Below are 24,171 nucleotides of genomic sequence, written 5' to 3'. Positions count from 1 at the left end.
GAGTCAGGAGGTCTCCGCTCATCCAAAAGCTGTGCCTTCCTCTTCCTGACTAGCAAGTATCAGTGAGCTCTTTTCTCTCAGGTCTGTAAGTCACTATTATGCTATTACTCACACCAGCTTGAAGCCTCTTTTTACACCTGGTAGAGCAGCAGACCCTTACAGGTCACCTTTAGCGCTTCTTCTCTAGCCTTGATTAAAGCAACTGGGTGCTGCCTGCCTATAAAACATTTTCAGACTCAAGGCTTCTACTTCTTTTCCTATTTAAGATGTGCTGATGCACATGCTTTTGTGCTCCTAAATTGCCTACAGTCACCAGCAACCCCAGCTCTCCTGTTTAACTCTGTACTCTGCAGGTAGCACTCCAGCACTCAGTTGTGCGGTGTGGCCATGAGCTGCTTCTCAACACACAATCTGCTTCTTAGCTAACTCTAAGTGCTGGTGTTCATAACAGGTTCTACACCTACCCCACATGCTCTGGGAAAAGGCATAAAGACGTAGGCACCATCTTACTGTGAAACAGGAAAATAGAGCCTTGCTTGTGGGCTTGCACAGAATTTTCACCCCCAGGAGAAACAAGGATGTAACTAATCTAAGGCTTTGCTTGCTGAAAGGCAGGAAGCTGCTTGGTTCAAAACATGGACAACCTCAATTGTCCCTGTGAATAGAGAGGAAGGTCTGGTAATACAACTGTTCTATCAGCAAACGTAAATGGAGTCAATTTAGGGGAACTACTCCTAGGACTCTTCATGCCCACAGCATACAGCCAAGCACATGAAATTGCACATTTACTTGAATGCAGATTCCAGGCTTCTGCTTTAAGTATTTCTAGATTGGGTATAAGCCACTGCTGATCGACTTTTTTCAGTGTTCATCTCCTGATCTGCTCCATAGGAGATACAAATCTTTCACACGGCAGATGAGCTCCCCCAGCTCCAGATATAGGCTTGGATATGTTTAGAGCTGGGGGAGGCTCTAAATCATTCCCAGATGCCAGCTAAGATAATAGGTCCTCAAAACAAAGGTTTGTCTTTATGTCTGCATAGTTTATTGTTTTCTGGCCAGATACCACCAGATTGCTTTAGTACCATACGTATTTTATCGCTGGAGTGGCATAATACTAGCTTTGCTTCCCCTTACACAGGCTTCAATAATGTCACAAAGCATAAATGCAAATGAATTTATTCTGTATTCATCAGAGATCAGTGCCTCAGGATAGGCACTAGGAGTACTGTTAGGGGAAGGGCAGACATGAAATGGCAGGACAGAAGACAATTCCCTGACAATGCATCAAGATAAAGCTAGTCTTTACACCAAGCTTGTGTGCTGTGTGCCTCTGAGGCATAACAGTTCCAGTTGAGATTTATTTGGAAATCATACTCTATGGTTACAGATTTCTCACATTTCTACATAAGCCTGGTCTTAAATATTGCTTTAACTAGCGTTGGTAGTCCTTTTTTGATCTTAAATTCACGATTAAGATTTAAAAGGTGTGAGTGAAAGGCCACTTCTGAAGAACAGAACTCAGTATTCATATGAAAAGTAGTTTTCTGTCTCTTACTATTGCACTGTTTGGCCTTAGAAAATTAAGCTGATAGGCTCTCTCTCTTCTTCAGAAAAGTTAGGCAAAGATATCATCCAGAGTCTGCAAAAAGCAGCTTCAAACAAATCTGTTCTGCCAAATAATAGAAAAAAAGTAATGATGACTGATGGATGAGAATCAGTTAAACTGATTTCTGGGGCACATTATGCATTAATATATCTGAGACTCTGTTCATTGAAAGAAGTGTAGGAGGCAACATTAAAAACTTTTCAGGGAATACAGGAAAAAATTAAACATTATATTTCAAAAGAACTTACAGGACGATTAGTACTAAGATCTTTTTATGAACACTAATTCTCAGCACTTACAGGAAAGCAGACATCTCCACAGGAACCCCTGCAAGTTACTTTTTTTTTTAGAAGACACTGCTACTTTTCATTGCACTTAACAACAACCCTGTGGTATTGCTGAAGCTCCCTGTGCATCCCACAGCAAAGGTATTAGGGCCAACACTGATCATCAATTATAACACTACCAATAAAAATTACTCCTCCTGTTTAGAAAGGGCATAGTTCCAAAAACTGAGAGAACTTCTGCACTGCAAATGAAAACACAAGCCTCAAACTAAGGGTCCAGAGAGGTGCACACCTCAATGTGAGCAAAAAGAGTGGTCTGGAGATCTGAGGACTGAGCCTTGCAGATCACATCAATGCTATCTCTGCCCTCTCAAGTGGCTGGATGTACAAATAAAATTTTAAAAGTCAGGGAGGAAAAAAAATTCTCTCCATGTGAGAAAACCAAGCCTTGTTCCTGAGACCAGGTTATCTCAGAAACAGAAAACTCCCACAGGGAGATGATCTTAACCAGGTTGTTCCTCCTCAGTATCTTTACAGATATCTTTACAATCTAGGAAAAGACTCACATATGTTAAAACACAACACTCTGGGCTTTTTTGCACTTAGGCAAAACCTCTTCATGCTGCAGTAGTGTCTTTTATGCTTCCCCTTCAAACACAACAAGAAAAGATATGTTTCTTCAGACTCATTTACAGGGTGACCCTGCTGGTGCTAACACACTAAAGACACTGTTAGAGGTTAAAATGCAAAATGATTAAGACAGCCAGAGAGCAGATATATGCTGGAGAAGCAATGTTTCAGTTGATAATACAAGCCTGAGCTGAAGCCTGTGAACACAGTACATGCTGTTCTGTCAATAAACCCTTACCCTCCTTCCCTTCCCTGTTCTAGCTCAATTACAGACTGGCAGAACAGATGTTTCAAGGTAGAGCAGGCCTATATATCAGTAAGTTCAAGCAGCCAGGCTTAGGTTCAGCCACGAAAACCTCCATGTTTTCAGTAAATTGGAACAAGCTGAAGTGAAGACAGAAGGTGTCCTGTATTTTCTGTCATTGCAATGTAGCTGAATTACAAAGAAATCCTCATTTAGGCAGCTCCAGATGCCAGGCTACTTGCAGCAGTGGACAGGTTACTCCACAAAGAAACACAAACTGATTAAAATTACCTCTGCTTCTAAAGCATAACATCATTATGCCTTTTAATAGAGCTGTTTTGTCATTCATCCTAGAGCCCATAGAAGATGCACTTCCTAGGAATCTAGACATTAGGCAGCACTTTTAAGATTAAGGGCATGCTCTTATACAGCTACATACTCACATAAAAACACAATCTGGGACAACTAAACAAGAAATTAAGAAATAACTTGTAAGCTTTATAAATTATTTAGAAGAGAATGTTCCAAAGTTTAAATGTGTCATAAAAACTAACTTTAAAAGGTGAAGAAATTATTTCAATTAAACAGAACAAATGTCAGCAATGAATGCCTAAGCATTTTAATGAATTCATCTGTAATACTATGGTGTATGCTGAGGCACAGAGCCAGTGGGGGCATATATATGCAGACAAGTTATTTGTGAATATAATTGGAAGTCTATAAGAAACACCCACTCAGACTGGGGAAAAGTTTCTTGAAGCAAAATCTGCAAGAGCTCCAGAAATTTCTCAGATGCCAAAGCCAGATTGCAGGACTTTTATGATACATAAAGCAAAGTAGCAAATGGATCCAAAACCAGGGAATCCATTTGGTCCAAGCAACTGAAAAAATTTCCTTTAACTAGCTTCCTAATATATATAAAGGATTTTTGCATCAGAGCAGTTCTACTGGCTTAAATATCAGCACTTCCCACCCTACATACGAGAAAAAAATTTAAGCTTCTTTCCTGTAAAATGACATATTCGAAAAGTTCCTTGTCAGCTGAAAGATGTTTGCCTCTACCAAAAAAATTAAGAGGGGAAAGGAATATACACACAACAAACACAATGAGTAAATAGACCTGGTACTTAAATAATTTTCCCTTAAGAAAATGTTGCTGTAAAAAGATTAGATAGCAATAAGTTTTAAATTAAAAAAAAATCTGTTAGCAGAATACAACTGATCACCCATTGATTTTGTCACCGCTTTTAAAGACATTTCTTATCCCATCTCTTTCAAAGAATCTGATTCTGTCAACCTTAACTTATTATGTTTTAATATTGAGCTTATATTGTTATATTTGGCAAATAGTAAACACATCACATCATTGGTAATAAAACAATTAGAAATGGTACTGAGAGCACTCCAACTCTTTGAATCCAAAGATCCCAAACTGGGCTACATCTGACGTATGTTATCAGTGTGATGTACTGCACACGGTTTTATTGATTGTCATCTACAATACATGGTGTACTTGGCTAATTATTTTCTCCACAGCAAAAACATGCTCACAAACTCCAGTGATTAGCAGTATCACAGACACAGCTCACATTATGAGCTGTTACCTACAGACATTCCACTGAATTTTCCCAGCCACTTGTTCTCCTTGTCCGGAGCTGTACAAGTCTTCCGCAGTCTATGCTTAGTCCTTTGATGGATTACTGATGTCCCACTCCTTAACCCTCTGTTCCACTAACAGGTCCTCTCTGAAGATCTCCATCACCTCAGTTGCACAAGTGTAGCAATTAGATTTCATATTTTTGAAAACTTCAATTATAATCTACAAATAAAGCCTTAATGAGTTCATGGGTGAGCTGTGAAAAGCCTTACCATGGAGGGTTTAGGTCAAGATTATCAGAAAGGATGATGTAAGCACACATGGTAACCATTTAAAAGTGTTAAGGATGTAATCCCATCTATCATGTGAATTGAACCAGCAGCACTTCAAAACTGGCTTACAGGTAACTTTGTATTCTTTCCTGAACTTCTGGAGAGATTGCAAGATGAACCATGCATCTCAAATTTTACAGCCATTCCTGAACTCCCAGGAGCATTCAAATGGATTTTGAGTTAGGACAATCAAAATGACAAAAATATTTCTAAGCTCTTAGCACTTAGGAAGAACATTTAGCTTGGCATTTAGCATGATTATTAAACACTTCCCAATATTTCATAAAACCAAAATTAGAGTTTTCAGGACATGAAGTCTGACACTTTTATTCCACTAAGAATGAGAATTAGACTGGACCATGAAGTCATATTTCTATAGACCTCCCATCTCCTGTCCCCAGAGAGAGGCTTTTGTGTGACTACCCACTGTTAAACTGCCCTCACAGGCTCCCGAGAAAGCTCAATTTTCATCCTCTGTCCTTCAAACACACCAGGAGAAATGTCTGCAAATAACAGCTTTCTATTAAATTCTTTTGGCAAGTGAGCAATCTAGGCAGGTGCTCTGCCCCACCACCCCCTGTCATGAAGGTTGAGGGAAAGTCCCTCCTAGGAGGCTGTGAGGTGAAAGATAACTCATGAAATCCTGGAAACATATTCTCTAGGCAAGATCAGGCTTGTGGGAGACTTCACATGGGATAATTGGAATACCAAAGGCTTGTAGAAGTAAGAGAATTGAACTTTGAACAGAGAGCAGACTACAGTGGTGGCAAATGGGGAATGGTGGAAGTTTTTAGGAAATCAGCACCAATAGAAAGTGAGCAAAACACTGTGCAGTTATTCAGCAATTTGTAAGAAATTACAACTTCTGACAAAGAATGCGAGCTGCACGAACAAGGAATTATTATGGATCTGGCAGGCTACAAACAAAACTAGCCAAGAATCAAGTGGCGAAAGAGTTAGTCAAGTCCTTGAAAGAAGCTAGAAGATGATTTTATCATCACATGCATAGAAGAATAAAGTCTGATACTTAAAGAAGTCATTCAGCATTAACAGACAAGTCCAAAGAATAAGGAAACCAAACCACATCAAATACTTGGAAAATAGATATGCTGCTAACTCAGAGCCATCTTAAATACTTTTATACCTTTTATAGAGAAAAATGGCAAAAGAGCAATTAAAATCTACTAAACAGCATGGTTACACAAGGCATGAGAGAATGTCACATTTAGTAACGCAAATTCTAATTCAATAATAGCCTTTTAAACTGTATTTACTCAAATTAATAAAATGTGAGGTGATCAGAAAGCAAAAGGGGACAGTACCCCATGACATGTCAGTCAACTTTCCACCAAACTAAGGTATTTGCAGAAGGAAGACAGGAAGCTGTATCTGGGCTTCCTGAATATAACTGTCTGCAACAAGATGAAGCACTGAAGCACAGAAAAGCCAGTTTATCATCCCAGGCACTGGAAATGAGAGGAACCTATTTCACAGAGCCTGGAAAGACACAGCTCAAGTTGAAGTTCAGAGATCAAAAAGCGACATTCAACTCCTGTTGGAGGAGCAGAATTCCCAGCAGGTATAACAGCAAAGACAACATATTACCAGAAAATAACGTGCAGCTAGCCTTTTTAAAAGAAAAAAAAAAAAGTCATTGTTTTGTTAATCATAGAAAAACACATGTTGGAAGAGACATCTGCAGATCATCTAGGCCCATCCCCTGCTCAAAATTAGACCAGGTTTCTCAGAGACTCCACCCATTAAGACTTGAAAGTCTTGGAGGTTAAAGAGTCCACAGCTGCCCTGGCCCTGGTCCCTGTGCTTGGGCATCCTTTTTTGTGAAGAATTTGATCTTAATCCCATAAGAATTACCAATGCAGTTATTTCTGCCAATGCCTCTTATTTTTTAACTGTGCAACTGAGAAAACCCTGTTTTCCCCACAGCCCCCATTAGGAAATGGAAAGGCTGCAAATAGATCCCTGGTTCCCCACTTTGGCCACCTCATGGCTAAACCAACCCATGTCCTTCAGTCTCCCCAGTATGTCTCAGGGTCCATCACCTCACCATATTAATATCCCTCACTCCAGTCTGTCTCCTTCACTGTAGGAATGGGGAAACACCAACAGTAGACATTAGTAATACCCCATCATACAAGCAACTGTGGTCAATATCACAGTCAGAAAATCAAAAAAAGGACTAAATAGTTTTAGGAATACAGTGTACAGGGAAAGAGAGAATAAATGAACAATAAATCACACCTTTTCCTATCTACCATGGATTTAAATTTTAACAAGACAGAAAAAAAACATGCATAAAGGACTTCGCTAAGTTGAGTGACACTGTTCTAATTATACTGGATTATCTTGGAGCAAAGAAGTTTTTCCATATCATGCCTTTAAAGGATTTAAAGAAAAGAAGAAAGCCACAAATTACCTTAAGAACTGAATCACTCTGAAGATTAATGGTATTTAGCCAGAAAAGACTTCAAAGACACAAAGCATCCTTCCAAAATCCAATTCACCCAGCTACCCAGGAACAAGCAGGTTGGTTCTGCTGAAAAACTGGCAAGGAGGATATGGATTTCCTTGTTTATGGCAGTCAAACAGGAAGCTGAAACCAGTAGATTTCCACAGCAATTCTGCAGACCAGACTTAACTGGAGGAAAGACATGAACTGGCATCTTAGCTCCATAAGAAAAAGCAAAGGCGTGCTTTAAAGGTAAATTTTAAGAACTCTCTTGAGATCAAACCCCTTCCCCAGCATCCGGCTGCAGGCCAAGGAGATTTTTCTTTTTTTCTTTGCCAAGCACCAGAAAACTCATCTTCCTCTCAGGCCCCAGGAACCAGCTGCTGAGCCAGCCCATGCAGATGGTTGCTCTGGATCTTCTGGAGGATCAGTTCAGGATGCTGGGTCTCACAACAGCAGTTCAGTTCCCCTTTTTAAGGATGAGAAAACTGATGGGAACAGCACCAAGCTTTGGTAGTTGTCGGTTACCTTGACACCACCCATAATACAAGCCAAGTAAAAAGCAAAGAAATAATTGACTTACTGAAATCTAAGAAACAGCCGCCCCGTTTCTAATGTCGTGAAGGACAAGTGAACAGAAATAGAACTGTGATTTTTCTTTTTATTCTCTCATCCTAGAGCCAGATCTAAGGGGTTTCTTGCTGTTTGTTACACAGTTTTAGATGAGACAACTGTGTGGTAAAGGCCCTGCTCTTCAAAAAAGCCTTCAATAGTCACATTTTCCTCGCAGCAGGAAATATAGGCTGAGGAAAATGTTTGCCGTAACACCCCACCCCTCCTGGGTTGCCTCCAGCTAGATTCAAATCTTGGTTCCTTTCTCACCCTTTAGGACTATGGTGTTCAGCTTCACTAAGGATGCAATTTCAGTAGGTTTGTACCAGCCTTCTCCATTCTTCTAATGACTGTCCTCATTTCTTTGGAAATGTTTAAAGTACAGATTGACGATACCCCTGAAGAAAGCTATTAAAAAAAAAAAACAAAAGAGAGAAAGAAATATAATATTATTTTCACAGGCAGATTATGTACTGAAGAAGTTAGGAATGGATTAAAAGTACCTCTGACTTCTTAAATCTGTTTCACAGCCCACACTAAATATCCTGCTGCTCTGAGCCAGCCAAAAGATAAATTGAGGGAGGGGGGAAAAATAAAGATACAGTATAATCACTAAACAGAAGAAAACTGTAAATACAGCCGCATAATGCCTCTCCAACATTGTAGTTTCATGCAGATAAATTAATTTATTTTGCACAGTAGAGCTCAATAACAGTACCTTGAAATAAATACTGCAAACGTATGCCACTGCAGGGATTAAACCAGTAGATTAGAAACAGAAAGGATTATTTATGTAAAAGAGCTACATTGTTTATTATTATTTAGTTTGTACAGCAGGTTCTTGAAGGCCTCCAAGAAATTATAAACTCTGCACATTTAAGTGTTGCTCATTTCTTATACCACAGAAAGGCAGCCACCCTATAACTGCTTTGCCGTCTCCCCTGGTGATTTTTCCAGTTATTTTTGCACTGTGGCATTTTCCTTAAAGTTATGGATAAAATTTTAAAATTAGCTGAAGAAAAGTTCCTGTTCTTCACAGAGTAATAAAACTCTTGAAAACATGAATGCTTTTAGAATTAAAACAAAGAACAAAGCCAGGCGACCCAGCACACCACAATCTCCATCTGCAGGAGTGTGGTGGCATAATGACAATGACATCTGGCTACTTCTTCTTCAGCTGTTTTACCAAGGACCATGCAGTTATCAAGAACTGGCTTATAGTCTTTAGTCGGGCAGGTACAACCAGAACAGTTTCAGAAAATATCAAGTATTTTCTCACAGAATGTAAGATATGTTCAAAATTAGTTGCATGGGAAGCCTCTGATAAAAGGGCTAATTGAGAACGATCTCTAAAGGAGTTTTATAGGGATGGAAAATAAAACAAACAAACCTACACACACACACCCTCATACAAAAAAAAGCACACATGCAAGACTCAGTGTTTCTCATTAACAGGGCTAAGGATTTTCAATGCTGTAAAGAATGCTGTTTTATATGATCCTGGTTATAATTCGGTCATCTCATACTTGGATATTACAGAAATGCTGTTTTGACAAAAAATGCTCTGACTTCATGCAGGACACAAGATTAGAGATGGCAATATTAGGCCTTTAGAGAGCTTCTTCTAAAGTTGCAAAATTCAGTGAAAAATAGTACAGATCTTCCTTTTTGATAGGCACAAGGATTATCTTCCATCCTAAGAAAAATCTATAAGTGATATTCTGTGAGACTACCTTGAATTGGTATTTCAAAGGGGTTTTTTGAAAAGAATGATTTATAGATCACAAAGACCAATGGGTCTTTTATCAAAGAAAATGGATTCCTTTTCTGAACCACAAAGAAAAGATTGATGATATCCTAGACCACAACCCCATTTGTGAGAGATGCATAGTGCCAAGAGACAACAGTTACAAGTCAGTTAATGCTTTACAATACCACAAATAACTCACATACTAATTACAGGCAAAGTGCTTGGGGTGTTTTATGGAGCTTAGGAAGCAAAATTATAGCAGAGGGAAATTCACAAGGTAATTTATGTTATCCCCCACAATACATATTAGGAATGACAAGAAGGGTTTTTAAGTAATAAGTGCACACAACAAAATAGCAAAATTGATATAAATGTGTCAGTGTGTTGTCTTGTTTTCTTCCCAGGACTAAGAAGATTTGTGTATGTAAAAGTCTGATCCATGTATGAATGTTAAGATACTTCCAACATGATCATACCCCTTCCTCAGCTCAGTGAAATTCCTACCAACTCTCTAAAGCACAGCCTATATGGACAGGCTTTGAAAAATTATTATCCAGCCAGGAGAAAAATATGCAAATGTTATTACCTCCAGGGTTTGGAGGCTTATTTGGGAGGTCAGAACAACCCTTTCTTTTGAAGTTGACTCCATTATTACTGATTTATAATTGAAGGTTAAGCTTATCAAGAAAAAAGCAGTAACACATTATACTAAAACAATGCAACCCAACACTACACAGGTTTTCTGTTAGCTAAATCAGCTAGACTTTTCAATAAAGATGATAAAATTAAGAGCAAATCTTTTTCCAGGGTGCCTTAGATTCCCAGAAGATTCAAGGACAATGTTACCTATCACTAATTTTACCACTGCTGTTCCTCTAGTGCTGTGCTACTCTCACTGTCCAGGATGTCGAGCCACAAGTGATTCTGCTTCTCTACTGTTTCCTTTTTTCTTTTTACTCTTATTATTCTTGTTGTCATCTCTATGTGTTTTTCTTTTGGGTTAAGGCAGCATGTCTCCAACACAGTCTTGGAAAATAACTATGATTTGGGTTTAGTGTCATTAAACCTGATTAGCAAGGAGTGCTCATGAATATCCATAATTACCTCACAAAAAAGACATTTTTTTGCAAGGGAACTCCAAAGAACTCCCGTTTAACTATTTGGGCTATTTGGGAAAAAATATTGTCACTTTTTTTTTCTGCACCTTGTAATTATCATAAAATACCAAGATCTGCTAAAAACATCCATCTTCTCTCAAAGCCGATTTCTAATATGAAACCAAATATACAGTCTTTATTTCAAGAAAATAAAATAAAAAGCCATAGAGAGCAAAATCCATCTTGATGGATGTGCTAGTGCTTTGGGTACAAGGCCAGACTTTGTGATTAAATTCTATAATGATAAAAGAATTCCCAGCTGGATAATAACACAGTGTGGCTAGCACACACATCATTAAACTGCTTGATGTCCCAAAACAGGGGTGTAGGAGATGGCATTGCCCAGTAGTTTGGGTTAGGGACTCTCCCCTCAACACAACCCCACTTCGGTGTGTCCTTTTCTTCACAATTTGGGGGACGGGGGCAGTTGCCTTTCTTTTTCCTTTTTTTTTTTTTTGGGGGGGGGGGGGTAGGGGAGGGGCAGGGAGAATACTGCTCTATACTTTGTGAGCAAAACCATAAGAAACTTTTGTCTAAGACATACACTAGTACATGTTCTTCCAAACCCTCATTTTCATTTAACATTTAGTAGAGGACAATCTCTGCCTGTAGGTTTTTTGGTCTGTTTTCTGTTGCAAATTAAGCTGAGATCAGCCTTTGCATCAATCGCTGCCTGAAAACCTCAGCAAGAAGAAGGGAGAACAAGAGCCTTTCTCCCCTGCAGCATCAGGAAATGGATCTAGGGCAGCTCTACTGTTGCACTCAGTGGGCAAGTATTCCCACAAACCTGTCCCTTGAGCTTTGCCAAGTCCAACGGCACTCTTGCTTAATTTTCCCAGAAATGCCATCCTCAGAAAATGACCTTGCCTGTAGCTGGCATTAGCAAAACCCAGCTTTTGTTTGCACTATTATTTTAAGAGGTCCCCAACCCCTGCAATTACATTAAATTAGAGGGTTGCATGGTGACAACCCTGGTTTTAAGCTAGTGCATGTTCTTGAGCTACAAATAATACAGACTTCTTCCCACAAAGATCTCCTCTCTGTATCCAGAGCTCTTGCCCACAGGATAAATATTTCCCCATCTTCCACACACAGACAAAGCAGCAGTTCCTGTGCAATGGTTGCATATTGGGCACATGCTGAACCCCACTCAGAAGCTTGATTAAGTGTCCCCTGCACCTGAATGACAGCTGAGTCTCCAGCCTGGAAAGCTGCCCTTGAAGTGCTCTAACCTGCAAATTCAGAGATGTGGGTGGAAACACATGTGATAAAAATAATATTAGAGGAACTCTCCAGCTCTAAGCAGTGACGGTAAAAAACATTGACAATCTCAGTAGTGAAATGAGAAATGTAAGAAGTGGACCAAAGTCACCTTCACGGAAGAAACAAGAAGTAAAGTCTGGATTGTTCATATTAGAAGCAGATAAAATTCCACCTGCATGCTGGCTCCCTACATGCAGTTTGATCATGATATCTAAATTACAAGAAAAATAACAAGCTTACTTCAAAAGGTCTCAGGCTTACCTCACCTGCATATATTTGTGGGTACACTCAGGCATAACAAAAGAAATACCTCATTAAAACCCTGAGCTCTTTCCCTTCACTCCAGTTTTGATTAACCCAGTAAAGATCAAGATCTGCATGTTACCATTTAAGCCATTTTCTTCTTCACCCCACCATATCAGAGACTTAAGAACTTGGAGTCAGGCTACAGTTCAGAATGACAGAAAGAACCTATGGGCATCATTGAGTTCAATTCCATGCAGGGCAACATACAAGTTAAGCTCTAAATCCAAGAGCATTCTCTTAATGCTTCTTGAACAGCAGCAGGCTTAGAGCCATGATCACTTCCATAAGGAGCCTGTTCCAGTACTTGACCACCCTATCTGTGAAGAACTTTATCCTAATGGCCAACCTGAACTTCCCCTGACACAGCTTTAAGCCATTTTGCTATTACTGGACACCAGAAAGAAGAGATCAGCACCTGCCTCACTCTCTGCTCCCCATCATGAGTAAATTCTGAACAGCAATGGGGTCACCCCTCAGCCTTCTCTTTTCTAAGCTGAACAAATTTAGTAACCCCATAACCTAAGTCATGCCCTCTAGTCCTTTTCCCATCTTTGTTGCCCATCTTTGGACATATTCTGATATTTTATATTTCTTCTTATACTATGAAGCCTAAAGCTGCACATAGTACTTCAAGGTGAGGCTGCACCAACATTGAGATACATCACTTATTTTCATCTGTTAGATAAATTGTGCTTAGTGTATGCCAGGATAGGGTTCAAGTAGTCTTTTGGGCCACCAAGACACATTATTGACTTATATGGAGCTTGTTATCAACCAAATCCCCAAGATCCCTGTCTGAAGGGCTTAATTCTAGCCTCTTCTTACCCCATCTCTAGGCACATCTAGGATTTCTCTCTCCCAGGTGCAGAAATGGCCATTTGTTCTTGTTACATTTAATATACTTGGTGATTGCCCAGCTCTCCAATCTATCAAGATCTCTCTGTAAGGAATCTCTACCCTCAAGGGAATCAACAGCTTCTCCTAATTTAATATTATCAGCATACTTACAGTGCACTGAAGCATGAGAAAAATGGTCCTAAAATGAAGCCCTGAGGAACACCATTAGTGACTGGCTGCCAGCCAGATCCCATCCAATTTGCTAAATTCCTTGAGCCCAACTATTCAGCCAGTTGTTCACCCAGCATATTGCACATGTATCTGGTTGTATGCTGAGCATTTTGTCCAGCAAGATATTGTGAGAGATATAATCAAAGCCCTACTAAAAATAGAAAATGAAAAAAAAAAAAAACCACCACATCCACTTCCTTCTTTTTGTCCACTAGAAGGATAATCTAGACATAAAAAAGGATATTAAGTTAGCAAGGCATGACTTTCCCCATGTGAATATGTTGGGTTTGACCAACGACAGCATTGTCTTTCAAGTGGTGTTTTCAGTAACTCCCAGAATAAACTTCTCCATCATTTTCTCAGGCACCAAAGGGAGGTTGACAGGCCTGTAATTGTCAGGGTTGTTTTTCTCACCCTTCTTGAAAATTGGAACAACATTTTCTGGTTTGCAGTCAACTAGGACATCTCCAGATTGCTTAGATTGTTGCCAAATATCAGAGAGGTCTCACGGTAGCATTGACCAACACTTCCAATAATCTGGGATGAATCCCGTAGGGTTCCATAGATTTATGGGCATTCAGTTACAGCAGCAAATCCTATACCAGTTTAAAGTCAGTTGGGAACTTATCATTTCCCCAGCTGGAATCCTCTTACCCAGGCCTCTCGGTGTACCAGGGCCCATCACTGGTGTTAAGGATCAAGGCAAAGAAGGCATTAAACATCCCTTGCTTTATCTACATCCATATTTGTGAGGTGACCATCAAGTAACAGGTCAAGGCTTACTTTAGGGGTCCTTTTATTGTTAGCATACTTTACAAAGTTTCTTATTATCCACCACACTACTGGCAAGCTTCAACTCTAGTTGAGCTTTGGATATACAAATTTTCTGCCTGCACTAGTGAACACCCTCTCTGTAGTCCTCCCATGTAGTCTGAGCTCGCTTCCAAAACACATACACTTTCATTTTCTGCCAAAGATCCACGAGATCCCTGTTCAGCCAAGCCAGGTTTCTGCCCTGCTTCCTTGACATATGACACATTGGAATTCCCTGCTCCTGCACTCTTAAAGATGGTTCTTAACACGTGACCAGCACCCCACTACCCTTGACAGCAGGTTCTTAAGGGACTTTACTAACTAGTTTTTCAAGCAGCCTGAGCAGCCTTTGCAAGTCTGCCCTTCCAAAACCCATGGTGGCAACTCTGATGAGAGTTTTTCTCATGTCAAAAGTTTTACAACCAAGCATTTCATGATGACTGTGGTCAAGACAGCCACCAATTATCACTTCACCCATGAGACCATCTCCATTGACAAATGACAGGTTTAGGAGGCTACCTTTTCTAGTCAGCTGCCTTAGAACTCATATCCAAAACTTATCCTCAACATGCTTTGGGAGTTTCCTGGACTTGTCCACATTTGTTTTATCACAGTCCCAGTTAAAATCTGAGAAACTGAAGTCTCCCATAAGGATAAGGGTACCTGATCTACAGATATCCTTTAATTCCTTATAGAACAATATTGGTGCAGCAGTAATCATCCTGGCTGAGTAACCTATAGACTCCCACTACACTATCCAAGTCTGATGTTTCCCATGATGGAAAGCCTTAAAATTCTGTCAGCAACACCAGCTTCAAAGGCAGGTATGAGTAAGCTGGATCTACCTGATGTCATTCCCTACAAGATGGAGGGATAAAGGAAAATACCAGCTGTGCTTCTGATCACTTTACCAATCTCCCCACGACCCTGAAATCTCTTTTGATCTCTCTTGGACTTCTCAGTGTAACTTCATTGGTACATACCTGTAAAAGCAGTAACAGATAATAATCTGAGGAACATACCAGACTAGGAAGTTTCCTGGCAATGTCTTTAACTAGAATCCTGAAGAATGCTTCCCTGAAAGGTAAGTCTGGTTGGCAGACTGGATCTTGTCTTCCCTTCAGAAAGGATGCACCTATGACAACATTTTTTCTTTAGGACATGGTCATGAAGTGGGAGTTAGGCTGACCTGATCTCACCAACTCCTCTAGCATAGAATCCCAGAATTGAGTAGGTTGGAAAGGACATTTAAGATCAAAGTCCAACTGTTAACCCAGTACTGCCAAGTACTCCACTAACCATGTCCTTAAGCACCACATCTACACATCTTTTAAATAACTCCAGGGATGGTGATTCAACCACTTCCCTGGGCAGCCTGTTCCAATGTTTGATAATCCTTCCTGTGAAAAAAATTTCCTAATGTGTAATCTAAATCACTTCTGAGGTACAGCTTGAGGCCATTCCCCCTTGTCCTATTGCTGTAACTTGTGAGAAGAGGCCAATCCCAACCTTGCTACAACCTCCCCCCAGGCAGCTGTAGATAGCAATGTGGTCTCCCCTGAGCCTCCTTTCCTCCAGACAAAGCACCCCCAGCTCCCTCAGCCACTCTTCAGCAGACTTGTGCTCTAGACCCTTCACCAGCATCATCTACCTCTTTGTGTCCCTGTCCTTCTGATTCCAGAGTTTATCTTTTGTATAAGGGCACTCAGGCAGGCAAGGTAGTCAAAGAGGAACTTCTCCCACACCCCAAGCAGAGACTCATATCCAGTCACTTGTGTCCCACCTTCTGCCTGGTGGGGAGAAGGTGTAGGATCCCTTTTGCCATATCAATGTTTTACCTATATCAATATTTTTGTTTCCAAGAGGTCAGAGTAGGCTGAAGAGCCTCCATCTACTTTTCAGTGAAAGCCACAGAAAGACTGAAGAAGCTGAATCAGGATCTACTTCACAATATTAAACTGAGTTGATAGAAACATCCTTTACACTTACCATTTGCCTGTCATTTAATAGTATTAAAAACAAATGAAACTCACCTACTGGATTAATGATGAACACAGATAAGGGACAGTCTCTCAATGTGGTAGCAATTGAAAGTTTAAAACAACCTTCAAGTGTCATCAGCAAAGGTAATTCAGAATTTCTCCTTCTTTCATGACACAATTCTGTCAATTAGCTGAAAACAGCAATTACCAGTCCTCTCCTTTATTATTTGTGAAGAACCAAAACTTTCCAAGGATGATTAATGGCTCCTTGGGAAACACAATACCCAGTTCTGCTAAATTTGTGCTTTTCTTTTGGTTTTTGGGTTGTGAAGGTTTTTTGGTTTTTAACCATTCTTTCACACAGCTTATGAAAAGAAAGTAGTAGGGGCTCCTGGGGGAAAGTGGAGGGACAGGATACATGTCATGGAAGGAAAATGTCAAGGGATGGTTTAAAGAGGAATACAGAGCTTTTCTCATTTAACTCACTGACCAGGGCAGAGATGTTCCCACACTTTCATTAATTAAACAGGAAAGTTAACATTGTTAGCAACATTAGGTACAAAACCTCATTTAAATTGTTCTGAAACAAAACAGGAAAAAATTAAAATGCTTTCAGAGGATGACCTTTGTGAATTCTGGCTTCATTAACATTTCAAACAGCACAGCACAAAATTAAGACAGGAAACAAACTTGCAATGCTATTTGACTGCAGAAATATATATCATTAACATGCCTATAATTAACAGGATAACAATGTTTGTCCCATTGTCTCTGCTAATAATGGTGTAACATGCAAATGGAATTTCTCCTAACAAAATTGAAGGGGATATTTAAGTTTATTCCACCTATCAAGCTTACTGAGAAATGTCAAACGACCCCCGTTTTGCCCTTTGAAAGGAATTCCTCCATGCCTGCCCTTGCAGACTCATACAAAACAATTGAAGAAGGCATATACATGCTGCTCTTAAAATCCAGACTCCAGTCATCCTTTCCCATGTCACAGCAGCAAGTTAATTGGGGAGCCACCAGTGACCCAGGCAGGCATTACAGAAAGCAGTTCAGATGTCATCACTACCCTTTCCATGCAACACTGCAGTGTTAGCAGCCTCTTGCCTCTGACTGGGATAATTTTCCCTCCGCTCTATAGCCCTGATGGCACAGCACTGCCCTTTATAGGGCCGTATGCTGGGTTTTGGTTTTGAACACTCACACAGAGACCATATATATCAGCATTCTGGTACTGTTCACCCAGAGGTATTCTGCAATCTGTTAGACCTCACTGCTGGGAAATATTGACCTGATGTCCAGTCTAGACTCAATTTCATTCTCTGTTCCCATGTTAGATCTTCTCAGATAATATCCATCCTTGTACTCCCAAGCTGTGCATATGTAGGCTGGCTGTTCTGTCATCAAGTGGCTGGTTGTAGGATTTTTAATTTCTCTTATGTCAGATCAGCTTGAAAATCTGATAGAAGCGTGCCCTGTATCCTAGAGAAGTAAGATGCAGTAAGAAGTTCTTGACAAGGACCTATCTCTTCCCAAGGCAGAATGAAGGGCTGGGTGTAACAAACACTTCAAATATCACTGCCTGTACTACACTTTTGTGATTAAGTCAAGTTGCATATTTTCAATCTGTTCCCCAGTTATTCCTTTTCTATTCAGTCAAAGAGGCTGAATCAAGAAGAAACCTCCCCTATAAAGGACTAGGGTGATTATCTAACTTCCCTCTCTTTGTATTAAGACATCATTTACATTATGATTTTGCCTAAAGTCACAGAAGGGGCAGACAGATACTTCGCCTGCTGGTTGCTTTGGTCATATAATAAGCATGGACAAAAAAGTCCCATCATGAAGCTGTTGTACAATCACTGCTGCACCACAGAAGATGTCACCAATCTACTAAGGGTTAAGGAAACAGTTATTGTGGGATGAAGAGACTTAGTAAACAGCAAACTTCAAGGATTAAACAGATTTGTGGAACTCAGGAGAGAACTGCTATTAAGATGTAATATCAATTAAGATGTAACATTTTCTTAAATTCCCCTCCCTCACTGTTACTGTTTATCAGTATTACAAAGGCAATTTATGCTTCTCATTTCTCTAGATCAGAGGAAAGATTAAACTGTCCATCGCAACAACCTGTCCTTTCCCTGTCTTTATATTATCAAAGCTATTGAGATTAAAGCCATAAGAAACTGGATTAACCACATTCATTGGCTTCAAATTCATGGGTTTACAAAGTTAGATTCCTATACACCTGTTGTTATCTTTACTAGATAACGACTGTACTGTTTGTTGAAAGAACTCGTAACATAAAATGTCTTCCCAGAAGAAGTTTTGAGCAGCTTTTCCTTCCAGAGGACCCTTACCCATCACCTCCCACACATGCCAGTCAGCAAAATGGTCTGAGGGTGAGGGATATTTCAAAGTGCTTCACTGCTCCACACGCCATCACTCAAAAAAGCCATTAAGACTAAGACTCAATACTACAGCTTTACTATATCAATTACACATGTTCAGTCATACTGATCTCAAATTTACATGAGCAAGGTGCTTCTAGGCTCATTGCTGGTAAGCTCCTTCCTAGATCTGAAAACCTGAAAAAGCCACTGCATCGTGCAGCCATCTCATGATTGCTCTCCAGTCTAACACTCCTGCTTTCATTCACTTCAAACTGCACCCATCAGGCCTGCTGCAAATCCCCTGGGACCAGAACTATTTCTCATGCGAGAGTCCTCCTTGCCAATTAGTAGGACTTGGAAAAGGTCTTTGTGCTTTTCCTTGGGGTTGAACTGACATTATAAAGTCAAAAATATATTTTTTTAAGTAAATACATCAGTATTTCCAGCTAGCTCAACACAACTATGGCCTTTTTACAGGTAGAACCAAGCACTCTGAAGGGATTTGGATCTGTCCAGGAGCAAAATTTTGTGACTTGATTCCAAATGGTGTCCAGTAAATCACTACTACCTGTGCCTCAGGTGAGCTAGCTGTTAATTTAGACAGCACAAGCTACCAAAGTTGCAAAATTCCCTGGAGCATCCCAATACCATGACAGTGGGAACAACCTAAAGGACAAAGGAAAGAATAAATGGCTGCACAGGGAAAAATGCTGTGGGGAGCTCTCTGTGGCACTCTGTGCCAGACCCCAGGTACCCCCCACTGATTTTGTCTGTACTATCAATAAGATTATCACAATCTTTCTGGAATTGTGCTCAAAAGCAGAGAAGTAGCCCTTCCAAGCTCAGAACTATTTAGGGAAAAAGGCCCTCTAGGATGTCCTCATCTTTTTGTGCAGCCTCCACAGACCACACTCTGACACAAAACCCTATTAACATACAATGGAAGGAATTTAGGGGAGCATTTTTCTTAGAAGCCTTGACTAGATAACCTTTATCATTCCTAGTCAAAAACACCTTTCTTCAACTCACTAAAATCCCCTGCTACTTAAAAAGCAGAACTGCCTCAGGACAGATGTGTCCCTACAAAGAAACTGCAGAACACAAATCTGGTGTCCATCCCTCCACTGACGAGTCACATCCTCAGGGGTGACAGCCAAACACAGAGAAATTAAAAGCTTTCACAGCTCAGAGAATGGTGTAAAAAAGCAGAAAAGTGAAAGAATGGAGGGCTGAAAATATTCACTCCACAAAAAGGTGATTTTTAAAATCTCTGCTTTGCCCATGTTAATCAGCAGCATGAGAAGTTGTATACTCAGATCTATGTTTCAGCAAAGAGAAATAGGCTCAATAAATACAGGAACCACAAAACTGCTGAGGACAGGTAGCCATAATTCTTTTTACAGCCTTAATCTGCCAACTGATAAAGTGTATGACTGTTTGTGGTTCATTTTCCTGGCCATTTTAATAGTGAGAACCATAGCTAGACAATCGTATGAAACTCTTCAGCAGGTTTAGACTGCAGGAGTTGGGGACTGACTGAGAGAAGCCAGCTTCAAGTTTCATAAATTGGAGCTGGGTGAGGATCTACTCCTGTGCTGCTGTGACTTATTTTTACAGGGTAAGGAGGGTAAGGCTCTAGACAGCATCTAAATCTCTAGTGTTTCTGTTCCAGATATGACAAAAATGCCTTTTCCTTTGCCCATCTCCCCTCAGCAACTTCCCCACCAGCCTTAGGCCTGGTAGTCCATAATGGAGGCTCTGTTAGAAATCATCTTTGGTGGAAACAAGTAGATCTTGCAGCAATCATATTCAAGTTGATTGCTGCTGTTGTGCTTCAGCTCAGCATTGACCCAAGCTGCCACTCCCCCACCCAAAAGGAGTTCACTGCCTTTTGCAGGACACTGAGCTCTAGATTTCACTGTAGGTGTAACAGCAGTTCTCCTTTGAAGCTGTTTCCACTTAAAACTCAGTCAAGACCTCAGCCCATTGATGATTCACTGGTAGCAATCAGGTACCAAAATGTACCAAAATTAATTCCTCAGACCTGGTCACACTTTCTAAAGGGACCACTGCTAAAACATGTGTACCCTTGTCATTATGAGATTGTCTTTCAGTACTGGTATAGGTAGATGTATTGGTGAAAACCATTTATCAGTGAAGAATTCATTTCACCAAACAGACAAAGGCAGATACTACATAATCCAGCTTATTAAAAAAAAAAAAAAAAAAGCCACTATGAACAATAGGAGACTGTTTTTTCCTGGCAGGATTCACAAATGATATGTTACTCATTGTAATACATATAATTGCTCAAGCCAAGCACAAACAGAAACAAGGAGACAAAGCCAAGAAAAGATCCTAATATAAGTTCACAGGGAGCTTTTAGGCAGCAGGGGGGCACATATGACCTTAATAAAGAAACAGAGATACTGATTAACACAAAATCACCTCTTTAAATTTACAGCAGTGTCAAGTCTAATGATCAGAGGCAACGCCATAGCATCAATCCACATCAAATTACAGTAGCCAGAACACAGGAAAAAATCAGACCTCAAAGGACACATGCTAAGGGTGCACCAAAATTTATCACTTATCCAATCAGCCCATCCAAAATTTTTTCAGCAGCAACCACCACAGTAGTCATTCTTCCTGTTAAAGTATATAGGAAATGACAGGAGAAGTAAAACAAAAAAAAAGTTTCCAGGAAAACATGTTCCTAAAAGAAATCCAACAGTGAAGAGGGAAAAAAATATTCCATCCCTCCCTTTTCACAGAGCTAGACTTGATGATCCTTGTGGATTGCTTCCAACTTAGAATATTCTGCAATCCTTATTAAAATCCGTTTCCCTGCACAGATGTTAATGGACAGCAATCAAGTAATTTAATTCTCACAGATTTCAGCTGTTCAACCCTAATCAAATATACTTACAGCAAGGTAAGGAACAACAAACACTATGTTGTGACAGACATCCATCCATAGCACTTTCCTAGCCAGGTTAACAGCCGGACAACCAGCAAAGAAACCGGCTGGAAGGTAGCCAGGCTTGTTATCCTGCAGCAAAACTGCTGTAATTTAACTGGCACCTAGAGAAATATGCAAGATTTGAGACACCTGAGAGACCACAGATATTTTGTGACAAAAGAGGAGAAAAATCCCAATTTCTCAAGTGATGAATGGCAGGGGTAGGCAAGTGGTGCAAACACCTGCAGATATCAGCAGTCCTGCAGTCACCAGCCCCCTTCTGTGGGAGCCACAAATTAATCCACAAGGAACCCATGTGCAGGAGCAATGAATCCAGCCTAAGCTCTCCAGTTCTGAAATAAACTCTAAATGACTAATTAAAGGCCAAATAATATTATCATTACTCACATTGCCCAGTATCTTACCCCATGATTGGTCCCTTTGGCTTCAATTAGTTGTTATCCTGGTGGGTGCCAACTAAATAGCAGATAAATGCCCAATCTTAGCAAAATCTGAAAAACTGCCTGAGTGAGTTTTCCTTCCAGGTGCATGGTTACTCTGCAGACAGTTACCTCATTCAAGGTGAGCAACCCAGACCTTTCAAAGGTCTCAATGATACCCTTCTTGTTCAAGAAATCTGCTTTTTCCTGGAGACAAACTTTATGAATCATCCCTGTATCTGCCTTGGCACGACCTGGGTAACAGCTGGCTCAAGTGCAGCCTCACCAGAGGGGCTGCAAAGTTCATGGAGCACCTTTTCTCACCTCCTGAGAAGGTACCTTTTTTAAAAGCCCACACTGCTAACAAACAGCTGTATTCAGACTGTGACCTGGGGAAGTACATTGGGGAAATCAGTTTCTTATGTTTCACTTTTAAATTTTAAGAAAGGGATAGAAGCCATAATGTCAATTATGCTGCAGAGCCTGCTCAGAAGCCTACAAATTTTTTCAGAGAGGCATTTTAGAGCTACTTATCTTGTATATACACATACCTTCTGCACAGGGTTGTGTGAATGTCAAACACAATCCAAAACAAAAATACCTCAGGCATTTATAAACTCCCAGGAAGGAAAATTCATAAGAATCATCTGTTCTTTTTAATTTTGTAGCTTTCTGAATAACTTCAGAAAAATAGCAATGAAGTCTTATTTTTTATGGCTTATTGTAGCTTCTGTTGAACACAGACCGGATTCTTTGTTTTTCTTGTGCAGCCATTCCAGCTTGCACTGGAATAAGATAACGGTTTGCAATCATTTTGTACCCAAATATCCTCATTTGTGTGTAGCACTGGTCTTATTCCACAGCAAGACCAAATTGACACAATATTCAAAAAAACTTTTTCTTTAAATTTCATGGGAAAAAAAAAAAGACCAGATTCTTTTTAGACTTTTCTCCTCCTCCACCCCCTCCTCAATTGAAAGAGAAGCTTTCCTATGACCCCTGTGAACACAGACCACCAGAGGATTGTTTGGAGTGCAAGCCAGGGGGCAGCAGCATGATGGAAAAAAAATTAATTATTTGATGAAAAGTTCCCCTTTTCATCCATAACTTCAAACTGTATCAGTTGCTCAAGTTGATTTTGTCACTTTGTATGAGCCTGCTAAGCAGGGTGGATCATTTCAGTGCCAGGGTACTCAGGATGACCCTGCAGGTCCCCATAAAATTCCAGAAAACACCTCTAAAGCAGAGGGCCAAGCACACTCCCCAGAGCTCCCATGGTGACCAGGCAGTCACACCGAACTCATTTCCTCATTTCCAGCTTTGCTGCTGGGCTTATTTGACAACTTGGTAAGAGGATTTGTCTCCCCTGTGGTAAGTAGGGAAGGTACATGGGAGCTCAAATTGCAAAAATTTTGAATATCTCATGAGCTCTTTTCAAGCTTGAGCCTTAGCCAGCTGTCAGACAAGCAGCAGGTGCCTTTGCTAGCAAGATATAGGGGAATGAGGGAAAGTGACCAAGTGAAATAAGAGAAAAACTGGTTTGGCTTACCTTCTCATGTTCCTTCCTCACATTTTCCCCAGCTGGAGGCTCAGAGTTAGAGGTTTGATTGGCTACAAACCAGGGACTACTCACCTACCCCACCTTCAAGCCAGCAGCTTTTCTGCTTTTTTTTTTTTTAATATGACTGAGCCAGCAGACAAGAAATCTGCCAGTGAAGGTGAAGAAATCAAATTAGTGGTTCCACCTGGGCTAAAGGAACACAGCTGATGGAAATGTGATGTTAAGTGTAGGCACATTTGCAAAAGACCATCAGAAAACACTTATGTGAGAAAACACAAGTTAATCAAAGCATGAACCAGGCACTTCCTACGTGGAAGCATGGAAATAAATGGACCCATCTTGACTCCCAGCCATTTATAATCATAGACAAGAATGAAATTCCTATTACTTGTGAAGCCTGTAGCCATTTTATCATGCCAAACCTCATAATTTTTTAACAAAAACCCTGCCAACTGGCCCCTTTCCTCAGCTGTTCTCACCCAAACCCCTGAACCCTGGACTGTGCACGCACAGCTCGGTTCAGAGCAGTAAGACCTGAACAGCCTTGGCAATGACAGAGCATCCTCCTAATCCACAGAGGACTCTGGATGCCCCAGGAAAGCTCATAAAACAAGACAAACATAGCAAAGATTTTCCTAATTAAATGGAGACCATCAAAAGTACTTTAAGTTTTTAAAGAAATGTTAGTG

General features: G+C 40.3%; 1 long non-coding RNA gene across 3 annotated transcripts in view; it reads right to left on the bottom strand.

Annotated features, from left to right (window-relative positions):
- Positions 1–23,548, bottom strand: part of LOC137481480 (uncharacterized) — a 103,656-nt gene extending 80,108 nt beyond the window's left edge. For 2 of the 3 annotated variants that reach the window (XR_011003508.1, XR_011003509.1), the window contains exons 1-3: positions 23,471–23,548; positions 19,134–19,185; positions 7,134–7,355 (exon numbers count right to left, since the gene is read on the bottom strand). This is a non-coding gene — a long non-coding RNA (uncharacterized lncRNA). Of the gene's footprint in view, positions 1–6,688; positions 6,801–7,133; positions 7,356–19,133; positions 19,186–23,470 lie in introns of those variants that run through there. The other variant, XR_011003506.1, reaches the window with a different exon arrangement.
- Between the last annotated feature and the right edge of the window lie 623 nt (positions 23,549–24,171).

The sequence above is a fragment of the Anomalospiza imberbis genome, chromosome 1 (genome assembly GCF_031753505.1).
Source record: "Anomalospiza imberbis isolate Cuckoo-Finch-1a 21T00152 chromosome 1, ASM3175350v1, whole genome shotgun sequence".
Lineage (NCBI taxonomy): Eukaryota > Metazoa > Chordata > Aves > Passeriformes > Viduidae > Anomalospiza > Anomalospiza imberbis.
This window is presented reverse-complemented; position numbering and strand designations above follow the sequence as displayed.